Genomic DNA, 15,868 nt, shown 5'->3' with positions numbered 1-15,868 from the left:
GCAGGGGGGCTGGGCAGCCCCCTGCAATTGTTTTCAGAAAAGTGCCCAAGGTGGTGGCAGTCCACAGTGCTGTGGGGGGGCCAGGTGCCCCCCACCAATAGTTTTATGATGGTGCCCTGGGAAGGTTGGAATCCCTGGGTCTGGGGGGGACAGGCAGCCTGCCTCTCAATTTTTTTGATTAAAGCCCTTGAGAGGTGGCAGTTCCTAGAGCATGGGATCCGAAACAGACCCCCTTGAATATTTTTGGAAAGAGACCCATGGAGGTGGCAGCCCCCGTGCTGCGGGGGAGTGTGCAGCTCCGACTTAGAATAACAATTAAGCCCTGGGGAAGTGGTGGTCCCAGGGCTGCAATTTTGTTTAAAGCTCTGGGAAGGTAATGATCCCTTGGGGAATGAGCAAGCCCCCACATTCATTTTGTTTTTAAGCTCTGGGGAAGTAGTAGTCCATGGGGGAATGAGCAGGCCCCCACATTCATTATGTTTAAGGCCCTGGGGAGGTGGTGGTCCCCGGGGCTACAGGGTGCCACCTGTCCCCCCACTCCCCACACTGAATAACAATTAGGCCCCGGGGAGTTGGCAGTACCTGGGGCAGAGATAAGCCCAGGAGGGGGGCACCATGTGCACCACTCCTTTTTGACCCCATGGCGTGGCCCACCCAGGGTCTAAATCAAACAGTTGTGGGAAACTGCAGTTGCTTTTTCCCATTTTTCCCACAGCTTTGCAACAATGTCACAAAGTCGCAGTACAACATTTTTTTAATAAGTGCTTTTTTGCTTGACAGGGTCCCTCTGGGACCTCAACACCAGAGCTATGTGTTTAGGGTGTCACTACACTGGCCCCTTTTCCTTTTTTGTGTTTTTTGTTGGGACTCAGCTGTAGCTGGGTCCCAAGATGGTTGCCAACTCTCTCTGGTTGAAGTGCTGACAGCCAATCAGAGCTGTACATTTCCCTGCACAAGCTCATCATTATTCACAAATTCATCGCAAGGGAACTGTAGCCATAGATATCCAAATGTATTTCCCTTAAATATCTCCAAAACTACTAGACAGATTTACACCAAATAAGCTAGCTTTCTGCCAAATTTGATGTAATTCCATCCAGCTGTTCGGGCTGTAGTTGTGTTCAAAGGTCTTATAGGAATTATCATGGGAAATGCACCTTTTTTACCCCCTTTTTCTTGGCTCCTACTTGACAGATCACCCCAAAACTTTCCATGCACTACAAGAATCACCAGCACACCTTTTGTTAGAAAATTTCATAAAGATTTGTCAAATTGTGCCAAAGATATAGACAAGTCAAAAAATGCTTTTTCTCTGGAAATGTGGTCCTAACTATAACTACGTAGTGGCAATGACCACTAACGTTTATATATATATAAAACAAAAACAAAGGTTACAAGGACTTTATAGCTAGGTTCGCAATTTATGCATACAAAACAATACAAATTCATCAGTTATAGTTCGAGTTTTTCCAAGTAATGATAACTCACACCCTAAGATAACTATAAATTGCGCCATGCCATGCACAGTTTTCTTATCAATAATTTTATTGCAACTGTTGAATTGATAATATCAAAGATGCCATACAAGATTTCATCAATGATATAATATGTGGTTTAATTAGCTGTGCTTGGTGAAGGCATGTGTAAAGGTTACCTCAGGGTGTTTCGGGGTTAGGGTGATGCATAAAATATGCAAAAAAGAAGTGAGAACTCTGGGTAGTTCCTAAGTTTAGGTGGAGATCAGTGTCACTAAGAAGTACCCTACAACACCAGTGACACTCTAGAGTTACTCACCTCAAATATCTGTTTTTCCAGCAAAGTTTTTAAGCATAGTATTAGCTAGGACCACCGGGGCCTTCAGACTCCTCCGCGGTCCTGTCACTCTCACTCTCTCTCTCTCTCTCTTCCATCCTATAATACGATGAATGTGATAGAAAGAAAGATTGTTAATGCAATGGTTTTTCTATACAATGACTTCACAGTGTCGCACCAGCAAGATATTTGTTCCAAATGTTTTAGTTATGTTTTGCTCCATAGCATAGCATAACAGAGTCACCTGTGTCCTGGTGTTAAAGTGCTTGGAGTGAAACTTTGTAGGCTGAAGGTTCAAATCCTGATATCTCATTGTAGTATGTCTGTTTATTTAGTAGTTTTTTTTTTTAATCTTAAGAATTCCCAGTGATGGACCATTTATGACTTCTTCCCATAAAAATCTTTGGTTTGAAAGTCATAGTTATGTTTCTACTGTGCAGGGTAGGGTGTCACGTGTGGTCTAGTGGTTTAGGTGTCGGACCTTCAAACTGAAGGTTGAGAGTCCAAGTTTAGGTGTGTCACTTGTCAATTCCCTGTTTTAATTTCTTTTCAACTTCAAATATTTAGGGTAGGCACTGAAAGGTGATCTCGCTCTTTTGTTTGACAAATACAGGGCCTGATTACAACTTTGGCAGAGGGGGTTAATCCGTCTCAAATGTGACGGATATCCCGCCCGCCGTATTACAGTTCCATAGGATATAATGAACTCGTAATACGGTGGGCAGGATATCCATCAAATTTGGGACGGATTAACCCCCTCCGCCAAAGTTGTAATCAGGCCCAAAATTTTCTTTTCAATCTGTCCGGCATCTCATTTTGAGTATATCATTCATCAAAGTTTAAAAACTCTTGCTCTCTCTCTCTCTCTCTCCCTCTCTCTCTCTCTCTCTTTCCGCCCCCTCGCTCTCTCCATTTCTCTTTGTCAATCTCTTCATCTAAATGTCTCTCTCCCAAACTCTCAGTTTCTCTCCCTCTTCCATCCTATGTGATGAAAGACAGAGAGCAATTGATATTGCAATGATGTCTCCATAACATGACTTCAAAGTGTCACACCAGCAAGATGCTTTGTTCAAATGTTATAGTTAGTAATTTAACAACAAAGAAAAAATCAGTTCTGGCCTACTCATAAAGCAACTGGACTATCACTCAGTAGGTTGAAGGGTCAAGTCTTCATATCTCATGCAAAGTGTCTATTTACTCACTAGTGGTTGGATTTTAAACATCTTTAGCGATGTGCTATTTAAGTCTTTTTCACCAAAAAAAATCTTTGGCTTGAATGTTAAAGTTATGTCTGGTCACTACACACTAAAGAGTCAGCTATGGACTAGTGGGTAATGTATCTGGCCGTCAGCTGGAGATTCCATTCGTATTGTGTTGTTAGTTTTTTGCCTAATTTAATTTATTTTCAACTTCAAATGTTTAAGGTATATACAGAAAGGTGACCTCACTCTTTTTACTTGACAATTACATTTTTCTTTTAAATTTTCAAATAAATGATTCTAACTATATAATTTACTCAAGTTTAGAAAAACTGTCCGGGTGGTTACATGGAGTTGGCCTAGCGGCTAATCCCTGCCATGCACATTCGAAGGCCGTGGATGGCATGGGGTTGGGTGGTTATAGGGTTTGGCCACGGTACTTAGCTGCAGGCAGGGTCCTGCAGCCAAGATCTGCTGCGCATGGCCACAGGCTGTGCTCGGTGTGGGGTTTGGTGGTTAGCCCCTGCTGCACAGGACTGAAGGCCATGCATTGCACATGGTTGGGTGGTTATAGGGGCTTGCCCCAGGCCCTGCAATAAACCTCTGCTGCTCATGGGCGACGTCCATGTGCAGCTTTGGTAGGATTAACGTGTAGTAATAAAATTACTTTACGTTAAAAACATAGAAATTCACTGAAAAATACAAAGGTTGCAGAGATGTTATAGTTAGGAAATAGAGTTTAAAAAACGTTAGAAATCCAGCAGTTATAGCTAGAGTTATTTTTGGGGTGGAGTATTCATCTTTATTAAATTATTTACATTTATTGCTGAACAGAATAGTCTTTTGTTTTTTTTAGCTCTTTCCTTTTTATTAGAGAAAAAATTGGTGATGAAATCTCTATCAGTTGCTTTAAAAGAATTTTAGACAATATGGAATGGTATGCTAGTTGTAATGTTGAGAAAAAGGAAATCATAAACAGAAGATTGAAATGATTGTGTAACGGAGTGATCATATACAAAGGCATTTTGGCCTTTTCAGTACCAGGGGCCTTGTGGAATGAGAACATGATCTATGTTAATAATAACCAGAGAATCATGTTAGATTAAAACTACTCCAATATCATCATGAATAAATTGTCTTGATAACGTTTTACTGAAAACAATCCTAAAAGGCAACCACGAACTGGAGAATAAAGTTTATATTCTCTTTTAACAGGATTGACAACTCTCCCGCAAGTTCTAATGGCTGCCAAAGCTGAACAGCATGCTGATTAACAAACTTTTTAAATGGAGGCCGGATGTGCCCAAAGTGAGTCAGTCATGAATATGAAAAGCAAGCAGAAACACAAAGTTGAAGGACCCAGGATGTGATCTCCTCGGAAAAAGAATGTGTTTCAGCTGTGGATTGTGGTTTCCACATGAAGGTAAATGTCTTGCCATTGGACAGATATGCAGAGGCGGGGGTAAAGAGAAACATTTTGTAACACTCTTCAAGGTGAAGGAAAAAGTAAGTGCATCATAGCGAGAAGAGAAAATGGCTGACCAAACGTTCCAGAAGCAACATTCAACGCATGTCCATAAGGCCAAGTGCCCACATCAGATGAGACAAATCAACACCAAATTTTGTCAATCGTCATCTAAATAATCATCAATAAGTTTGTCAGTTTCAGTAATGAGTGAAAGGGAAGAAGATGATTGTGCAATGTCAACGTTTACCTCAAAGAAACATGCACTTGTACTAAAGTAAACTTGAGAAAATCCCCAAGTCATTAAAACATTGAACAAAAAATATACAGAAAAAGAAATGGTTATACAAATACCTTTTAAAATCATGAGGAGAAATACAAGGAACTATTTCTTTTACGACGACTGAAAGTACTGAAAACAAAAGTGTACTCATGGATTGCATTGATGCCTCTGAAAAGTAAATCTCATTTGTAGCCACAATAGAACACAAGAAGTAAAACTTTCAAGCGCCCATTTACGTACTTCAAGGTACAGCATCAAGTGCCTGTTTACTCAGTTTCAACACAAATACTGCTATGGGACTAAAATCAGTGAATTACAATATGAATGTTCATCACAAAATAGTAGGTCAGTTTCTGTCATTATTTCATAGGTTAGGAAAACTTAAGACTATAAACATACAATTACATATCAATGAATATGTTCGACCTGTTGCTCACAGACACAGAGAATTTAATTTTGTTCTCAAGAAGCTGTTGCAATGGAACTCAAATCATTACTTAAGCATGATATCATTTAACATTCTACTGGTGCAACACCATGGGTTTCTCCCATAGTGTTAGTGTCCAAAAAGGACAGTGAAGGAGCTGTATGCACCTGTGTGTATATGCGTCAAGCAAACATGGCAATTGAAAGAGAACAACACCCAGTTCTGCACATTGCTGGTATGGTAACACAATTGAACAGTGCAAAGGTCTTCTCTCGTCTTCATTTAAGCAAACCATATCATCAATTGGAACACAAGGAGTATTGCAGATACACTACAACCTTTTCTACACATATTGGCTTGTTTTGAGACAAGAGACTAGGGGCCTGATATAGATGTTGGCAATAACAGTCCCACAGTTGTTTTTCTGACTTAAAAGCTGCCCGCTGCCATGATGGTTCACCTGCCGTATTTAGATGTTGAGGATCCCATTGACTTTAACCCAATTGAGTCCAGCTGACTCTGCCAAAGAACCCCAGCCACCACCACGGCGATATAGGAAAGAGTTGCTGAAGGCAGGACTTCAGTAACACTTACTGCTGTGCAGATTTGGATGTGCCATACCGTCGAACAAAAAGCAGCAATCCGGCCTCCACTTCTTGGCAGACTGGGGGGCAAAGGTGGTGAAACCCACCTTTTATCCCAATTAAACTTCCATTTCTGGCTGGATATGACTAGACTGGACCCTCCATTGCTGCTGCCACAGTACCCAGGAGAAAACACGAATCCTTAAGCACTGGACACAAGGGTAGGCAGCCCACATTGACTGTATATGTTAGGGGGTCACTGCACATGGGCACGGGAACACAGTAAATATGTCCCTGTCACAGTATTTTATTTTAATTACTATGTCATGCATATGATGTAGGTGGGAAAGACACCGAGGGGGACTCACTGGTACACAACACATATCAAACACATACACAACTGTCATTATGGCATCACTATTCATTGTCAAATTAATTCTGGCACACAATGACTGTACATTCACACTTGTCAACTGTGCCTATGTTTGCACAGGCAGAAGACCGCCGACGTGATGGTCTTTTTGGGCCCTCGTCCAACCTGGCTTGGTGGTGAAACCGCCAACTTCTAAATCAGGCCCTAAGTTTTCATGAGTCTTCCATTGCATAGATTTTTCAAGATGTCATAAGAAGTATAATACAACCTGTTATAAATACCCTTAACTATAGTGATGACATTGATTTTTGAAGCTACACAGAAGGAACATGACAAGTCATTTTCTTGTTGATGCTGGTTTAACACTAAGGCCCTCATTACAACCCTGGCAGTAAATTCTGCTTTCTGCCGTGCTGAAGACCGCCAACATACCGTTGCAGCAGCATTATTCTGCTACAGGTATTACGACTCACAGCTCGGAATCTGCCACAATGCAGACACCCACACAAGTCTGCCACACCAAAGGTCAGTGGTAAACTGGCGATACCAAAACCCACACCGTCACGCCAACAAGAATACACCCACACTATCACGACCCATGAATCAACGTGGCAGTCATTCAACCGCGGAAATCCATTGGCAGTACACATCGCTGCGCTCAAAATACACACACATTTACAAAACACAATCACACTGGACAATTCAAAATTCACACACCTGAAACATATACACACAACACACCCAATCCAATATAAAGCACACACCCACAAACCCTTACCACCAAAATTTGAAAGAAGGCCAGAGAGAGAGATTAGATAACAAAACACCAGCATCCACAGACATACAACACCATCATTTATACAACATCCACACACCTCAAACAACACACCAACGCATCCCCTCACACATCACAATAGACAGCAGCTCACACATCCCCCACACCACATCATGGCACCTCAAAGACATCCCAGGTTTTCTGAGGAGGAGCTCATGGTCATGGTGGAGGAAATCATCTGGGTAGAGCCACAGCTATTCGGATCACAGGTGTAGCAGACATCCATTGCTAGGAAGATGGAGCTATGGCGGAGATTCGTCGACAGGGTCAATGCAGTGGGATAGCATCTAAGAACACGGGATGATATCAGAAAGAGGTGGAACGACCTACGGGGGAAGGTACGTTCTGTGGTATCCCGACACCAGATTGCTGTACAGAGGACTGGCGGTGACCCCCACCTCCTTCCCAACAACTAACAACATGGGAGGAGCAAGTCTTGGCTATCATTCATCCTGAGGGCCTCGCAGGAGTAGCAGGAGGACTGGACTCTGGTAAGTCATATCTTTACTACTATATCCCCCCTACATGCATGCCATCTCATACTCCCACCCTCACCCTCACACCCATCACCCCAACACCCCACAGATACCCCACTACCACAACCCACACATCCCAAAACCAAGCTCTGCATGTAACACCAATGCATGGACACCCATTACCAAAGCATGTGCAGTAGAGAGACTCACTCATGCCTCAAAATCACCAATCACACAATGGCCACGGCAATAATGCAAGCACAGGAGTAGAGGTTAACTCACCCATTGCACAAGATGGCACACACAGATTCTAAGATTATGCATTCACACCCCAACAGGACTCATACCCAACGTCACCAGACAAGAGGTGCCAGACATATCCAGTCCCCCCACAGAAGAGGCCCACAGTGATGACAGCAGCTCTGCACGCCTGGATCAAGATGACCAGCCCAGCCCATCAGGGACCTCAGGACAGTCGGTTCTCCTGACACAGTCACAAACCACCACAGATCCTCCCCCCTCAGGAAACACCACCACAGCACCCACCCAGCAGGCCCATCCCTCTGTCCCCAGGACACGTCAATCAGCAGTGTGTCCACCACTACAGGGAACCCAGGCAAACCCACCAAACCAAGAAAATCAGGGACCTGGGGTCAGTGGCAGTGGGCACACTGTTCAGGGGACAGAGGCACAGGATAACAGGGAAGCTGGGAGGACTGCTGTACGACAAGCGGAGGACAGCCCCAGGGAACCCACTCTCCACGAGACACTCTCCAACAGCACAGGAGCTTACCACCCTTCCCAGGAGACCATGGCCACGGTACTGGCCAAGTTTCAGGAGACCCAGCGGATGCAGGAGGAACACTACCTGGGGATCAGGGAGGACCTGAAGTCCATTAACACCACCCTGGTCACCATTGCAGGGGTGCTGGTAGACCTTGTCAACACCAGGAGGGACACAGTGGCACACCAACAGGCCCCTGACACTAGCCTGGATGATGAACAGCCCTCCACCTCTGCCGGCGCTAGTGGAAAGAAGGCACCACCACAGGAACACCAGGCCACCAGCACCCCACCCCCTGCAGAAGGAGAACCAGCCCACAAACGGTCCCTGAGATCCAGGAACAAGACAGAGAACATTGCCAAGAACCCTGCCAGGAAATAAGACCCCCCTGAATGTCACCCTTCTGTCCCACTTTGTGACCCTGTCCACCTTAAACTGCCATTGCTCCACTTCCTATGCCCCATTGGACAATGCACCTGTGATACAAATAGACTGGACTCTACCATGGACATTCCTCCACCATCACCCCAGCCCTTTTCACAACCCCCTCCGCATATTTGCACAGAAATAAACACCCTTGAATCACAACACAATCTGGAGTCAGTCTGTGCTTTCACAAATGTGTAATTGCAAAACCTCTGGAATATAGTAATGTCAATGTACTTGTTCACATACCAATGTAACACAGCTGTAGGCCAGCAGTAAGCAGAGCAGAGGGCATGAGGTGGGACCCAGATCTGTCAAATGGAAAGGCAAAGTAACAAGTCAGGGTCCATACACAGAGTGAAAATGGCAGACTTATGCTAGCTCCTACAATAATATGAGATGTGGTAAGCAGTTCCAACTTCTTACCTGTGTCTCACTGGAAGTATTGCATGATGATGTTGTTTCGGTTGTCTACATCTTCTTCTGCCTCCTCTGCTTCACTGTCCACAGGCTCCACAGCTGCCACAAGACCACCATCAGGCCCATCCTCCTGCAGAAAAGGCACCTGGCGTCGCAAAGCCGGGTTGTGCAACATACAGCAGGCCACAATGATCTGGCACACCTTCTTTGGTGAGTAGCATAGGTAGTCACCTGTAAGATGGAGGCACCGGAATCTGGCCTTCAGGGGCCGAAGGTGTGTTCTATAATCCTCCTAGTTCGCCCATGTGCCTCATTGTAGTGTTCCTCTGCCCTTGTCCTGGGATTCCTCACTGGGGTCAGTAGCCATGACAGGTTGGGGTAACTAGAGTCACCTGCAAATATCGAGGGACAAGTGTTAGACATCATCCAAACATTATGGAATCTCCCATAACCAGACCCCAAATGAAACTGTGAGGGGACCTTGGGCTCACCTATTAGCCACACACGGTGCCTCTGGGGTTGCCCTATCACATAACGGATGCTGCTATTCCTCAAAATGTAAGCATCAGGCACTGAGCCAGGATACTTGGCATCACATGGAAGATGTACTGGTCTGCCAAACACACCATCTGCACATTCATAGAATGGTAGCTCTTCCGGTTTCTGTACACCTGCTCATTCCTGCGGGGGGGGACAAATGCCACATGTGTACCATCAGTGGCACCAATGATGTTGGGAATATGTCCCAGAGCATAGGTGTCACCTTTCACTGTAGCAAATCCTCCACTTGAGGGAAATCGATGTACCTGCTCATGTATTTAAGCAGAGCAGACAACACTCTGGACAACACATTAGAGAACATTGGCTGGGACATCCCTGATGCCATGGCCACTGCTGTTTGAAAAGACCCACTGGCCAGGAAATGGAGTACAGACAGAACCTGCACTAGAGGGGGGATTCCTGTGGGTTGGCGGATAGCTGTCATCAGGTGTGGCTCCAACTCGGCACACAGTTCCAGGATTGTTGCACGATCAAGTCTGAAAGTGATAATGATGTGTCTCTCTTCCATTGTCGACAGGTCCACCAGGGGTCTGTACACCGGAGGCTGCCGCCATCTCATCACCTGCCCCAGCAGACGTGCCCTATGGAGGAGAACAGTGAGCAGAGGGCCATCCAACACTTAGGTATCACAATGTGTTATTTGCTAAAACTTTAGAAATTCTCAATGTGCCTTTATCTGTCCGTATTCCAGGCCTAAATAGGTGTGACGCAGTTCCAGGACCCAATGACTCACCACCGTGAACGTGGCCACCATTTTCTAACTGTTCCCTCACTTGATACCTGACCTTCAACAGGAGAGGACCTACACTGCAAGTGCTGCTGTGACCTGTGTCTGGAAGTGACAATGGCTCATGTGTCTGGGGAAACGGCCCCTGCCTTCACTTCCGAGGAGTTGGAGAAACTGGTGGGTGGGGTCCTCTCCCAGTACACGCAACTATACGGTCCTCCAGACAAACAGGTGAGTGCACTGTGAGCATGGTGGATGGCACATGATTGCATGGAGTGTCGTGGATGGAAGAGGGTGGGGAGGGGGACAGGCCAGCGTGTCTGGAAAGTGTGTCTGTATGTATGTCTTGACCAAGGTGGGATGTGTTTGACAACGCGTGAGATGAAATGTACCGGATAGTAACATCCAATCTAACTACACTTTTCCTTTAAGTCAGAGCCCACCAGAAGAAGGGTATTTGGCGTGCCATCGCCAAGGATGTCCGGACCCTGGGGGTCTACCATAGACGGAGCACCCACTGCTGGAAAAAGATGGGAGGACCTGCGCCGCTGGAGCAAGAAGACGGTGGAGGCCCAGCTGGGGATGGCCTCCCAACGTGGAAGGGGTGCCAGTCACACCATGACCCCCCTGATGTACCGGATCCTGATGGTGGCCTATCAGGAGTTGGATGGGCGCTTGAGGGAATCACAGCAGCCACAAAGTACAGTCTCATTCAGCTGACTCAGTGCGCTTTACAAGGTGTCTGGCTGGGGGAAGTGGGCTGTGGGTTCCCCTATGCTAGTACGGTAGGTCCCTAGTTAGGCAGGCTCTGTGGCACCCCAACCCCACTACTGGTAATAGCCATCTACACCTAGTCAGGCTCCTGTGGGTTCCAGGTGTGCAGCAATTGGGCTTAGGCATCGTCCCTCATGGGCATGTGAATTTCCTAAGAACTTTTAGTGGCTGGCTTAGTGCATAGGGCCGGTCCCTGTATGTTGTGTCCGCCAACGGTAGTAGTGTTGCATGCACTGAACATGTGTTTCTTCTGTCTTCCCCCCCTTTTTGTTTTGTCACCCTGTTCTTGCGTGCATTAGCATCATCTGTCGAAGGAGCAGTGGTACCGGAGCAGGAGGGAGCTGCATCCCACATGGCCCTGGAGGGTGAATTTATGGAGTCTGAAGCCACCAATACGATGGAGAGCGAGGGGAGCTCCACGACGGGGACAGGAGCATACACCAGCGACAGCGACTCCTCCTCTGATAGGAACTCTCATGCAGTAGCGGGCACCTCTGTGCCCACCGCACCAACAGGTACAGCCGCCCCTCAGCTTTTGTCCCGTGCCCGCTCACCCAGGAGGGTGGGCATATCCTTTGCCCCAGGCACCTCAGCCCCTGCCCCAGTCAGCCCTGCTGCCCTCAGTGAGGAGGCTATTGACCTCCTGAGATCCCTCACTGTTGGACAATCTACCATTTTGAATGTCATTCAGGGTGTTGAGAGGCAACAAACAAACAACAAACAAACAACAAACAAACAAACAAATGCCTACCTGGAGGGCATTCATTCTGGACCGGCGGCCCAACAGAGAGCATTTCAGGCTCTGGCCTCAGCATTGATGGCAGCCATTGTCCCTGTGTCCAGCCTCCCCCCTCCAACTTCCTCCACCCAGACCCAATCCCCTCTACCTCAGCCTATCCCAAGCACACCGTCAAACCAGCATGCACACTCATCAACACACAAGAGCGGACATGGCAAACATAAGCACCACACATCCCACAGACACTCACACAAGCACCATCCCCATGCAGACACAAAAACATCCACTTCCTCCACTGTGTCCCCCTCCTCCACGTCTCCTTCCTCCCTCCCTGACTTGTCTCCACTCACACCTGCATGTACTACATCCTCAGCCACTATCTCCATCACCAGCACGCCCTTCACCACACACCGCTCACGTGCAATCACCACCCCCACTACCATTCACACATCCCCAGTGTCCTCTCTCAGTGTGTCTGTGAGCCCTCCTCCCAAAGTACACAAACGCAGGCACACACCCACCCAACAGCCATCCACCTCACAACAGCCTCCGGCCTATGCACCTTCACCCAAATTCAGCAAACGTACACCTCCTACAACCACTACCTCTGCCTCCACTTAAAAAAAACCTCCATCTTCCTGTCCCAGTGTGTCTAAAAAACCTTTTCTGGCTAACTTTGACCTCTTTCCTTCACCTCCTCCACCCGGCCTTCCCCTAGGGCCCGGCTTTCCAGGTCCCAGCGCAGCACCTCAGCTACCAAATCCCCAGGCACAGTGGTGCCAGCAACTCCGGTCTCATCGAGTGTGCCATCCATCAGCGCTACCAGTGTGCCACCTAGCGAGGCCAAGGACACCTGCCAAGGTGAAGAAGGTGCCCACATCCCAGAGGGAGAAGCCACACCTACCAGACACCAAGGGCTCCTCCAAACCAAAAGGTGACAGTGGCAAGAAACCTGCGGCAACATCAAAGGTGGGGAAGGGACACAAGCCGAAGAGCGGGACAGGGCACTGTGGCTCCGACTTAGGGACTAGAGTCACCCCTTCTGCCAACCACTACACCAACCTGTACGGCGGTGGACACCGCCACCTGCACCGCCACCAGCACCGCCACCTGCACCGCCACCAGCACCGCCACCTGCACTGCCACCTGCACTGCCACCTGCACGTCTGCTGACTCAGCAACAGTCCCCAGCATCATCCCCAGTGGGCATCTGTCCGAGGCTGCAGGAGACGTCCTGCTGTGTCCCTCAACAGCCGGCACCTCCGCCACAGGCACCGCTGCAAGCACCACCAGCAGCCCTGTGACGTGCTCAGACAGTGCCACCACATCTGACATGGCTATCATCCCCAGTGGGCAGCCGTCCGAGGCTGAAGTTGACTTCATGGACCCTGCCAAGCTTCCATGAGGCATGACTCTCATCACTGTTTGCACCTGCAAGTGGCAGGTGAAGCCGCAGAAGGGTGGGGTATGTCTCTGCCTCCATGGCGTATCATGCTACCTGTTCCTAGGCAATCTCGTGGCACACACACCCATGTGAGGTAATGGGACCAGCCACACTGCATGTGAAGCACTCTGGGCACCAGTGGAGATTGACATCCACTACCTCAGTCCTTGGAAGGATGAAGCACTCTGGGCACAAAGCCCCCTCCAGAAACAGTGGAGATTGACATCCACTACCTCAGTCCTTGGCAGGATGAAGCACTCGGGGCACAAAACCCCCTACAGAACCAGTGGAGACTGACATCCACTACCTTAGTCCTTGGCAGGATGAAGCACTCTGGGCACAAAACCCCCTCCAGAACCAGTGGAGATTGACATCCACTACCTCAGTCCTTGGAAGGATGAAGCACTCTGGGCAAAAAGCCCCCTCCAGAAACAGTGGAGATTGACATCCACTACCTCAGTCCTTGGCAGGATGAAGCACTCTCGGCACAAAGCCCCCTACAGAACCAGTGGAGACTGACATCCACTACCTCAGTCTTTGGCAGGATGAAGCACTCTGGGCACCAAGTCCCCTCCAGAGCCAGAACCAGTGGAGATTGACATCCACTACCTCAGTCCTTGGCAGGATGAAGCACTCTGGGCACCAAGCCTCCTCTAGAACCAGTGGAGACTGGTATCCGCTTGAGAGACTGTGGCTTTGCACAAGCAGTCGGCAAACCACCCACTGGAAAAACTCGAGAGACTGTGGCTTTGCACTCCCCAGGATACAACAATGGGCATTGAGCCCCCTCGTGCAGCAGTGGTGTCATACTTTCATCCAGCTGAGGTGCCCCCTTCCCCTCCCCCTGAGGTGCCTGGTTAATTTCGATTGATGCCCCTGCAGTGTTCTCTCCGTTTTGAGTCAGGTATCTTGTGTGGGCTTCGCCCATGCATTTTGGGACCACTGGTCCACAGACAAAGATTGGAACACTATCCGGACTTGTGTACGTGGTGTGCATATTTTATATACTGATTTTTGAATTTGGCCTATCTGATTTTTATTGATTACACTTGTTACAATAATTTCCTTTTGTCCTTGCATTCTTCTGGGGGGATGAGGGGTGTATGTGTAATATTGCTGCATGTATTTGTGTGTATGGTGTTGTGGGTAAGGGTGGGGATATTGCGTGTTGGGTGTGTGTGTCACTCGCTTTTCCCTCCCCCCTCCCCTGTGTTGTAGGTGCAGTACTCACCGTGGTCATCAACGGCGTCTGTCCTACTTCTGATACAGGAGGAAGAGCAGCATAGGCAGGACGTGTAGTTCGGGCTCCATGGCGTCCTGGTTCCTTGTTGGGTGTCGAGAGGTGAGTGGTTTCACTTCTGTGTACTGTTTCCGCCGTGCTTTTGATAGTATTGGTTCCGCTCCAGAAAATGTGGCGGATAGGCATGTTGTAATACAGTGGGCGGAACCTTGTGTTCTACGTGTCTGTTGGCAGTTACCGCTGCAGTGTTTGTTTCTACCGCCGTGGCAGTCAAAGTGTTAAAGTGGCTGTCTATGTTGGCGGTTTCTGCCATGGTCATGATTCCATTTTTTGACCATTTTCCAGGGTTGTAATGAGGACCTAAATATTGACAATGTGAATTCAATTAGACAAAGTTAAAGTTCTTTGGCCATATCTTTCCTGGTGGGGGCATGACACTGGACCGAGCTAAGGTACAAGTTTTATCAACTGCAAGTCCCGTACAGGATGTTCCATGTTGCATTAATTCCATGGCATGGCCAGTTACTGTTCACGACATTTATGAGACTGCCATTGCGAGTTTTCCACTAAGAGAGCTGAGAGAAAAGAATGTTGCATTTCATTGGTGACATCAATGCCAGGAGAGCTTTAAGATAATTAAACAAGCTATTGAAAATGCTACTGAAATGGCATATTTTGATCCAAAGCTAAATACTGAAGTTGCTGTTGATGCTACTCCTGTCGGGTTAGGCGCTATCCTTGCACAATACAGCAGACAGCCAAATGCTAAAAGACATATTGTGGGTTAAGCAGGTAGAAGTTTGTTTCAGTCTGAACATGCTTATTCCCCGGCCAAAAAAGAATGTTTAGCAGTAGTGTTGGCTTGTGGACATTTCTGTATTTCTGTACCGAAAATGTTCATGCTTATGACTGGCTATAAGCCTCCTAAAAGCCTCCATAAATTGAACAAAGGGGGGTTTATGAATGCAAGAGTATAACTACACAATTTTGCATCAGCCAGAGAAAGTTCAAAACCCTGCAGACTACTTCTCAAGAGTGCCCACATAATGTCATGAAACCCTATCCCCTATTTAAGACTGCTGAAGCCTACATAACTTTCAATGTGAAATAGAGCACACCAGCTGGCATTTCTTTGGAATAAGTCACTGCCATGAGAAAAGATAGTGACATTTTGAGGTCGAAAGACATTATTACCAATAAGTCATGGAATCGATAAACTTAAACTCTAGTGACAGCGAGTATCAGAAATACAAAAATATCAAAACATGAACTTTCAGTGATACAAGAAGGAATTATCTT

The sequence above is a fragment of the Pleurodeles waltl genome, chromosome 10, assembly GCF_031143425.1.
Source record: "Pleurodeles waltl isolate 20211129_DDA chromosome 10, aPleWal1.hap1.20221129, whole genome shotgun sequence".
NCBI classification, from domain to species: Eukaryota; Metazoa; Chordata; class Amphibia; order Caudata; family Salamandridae; genus Pleurodeles; species Pleurodeles waltl.
The sequence above is the reverse complement of the archived record's forward strand: the minus strand, read 5'-3'. Positions refer to the sequence as shown.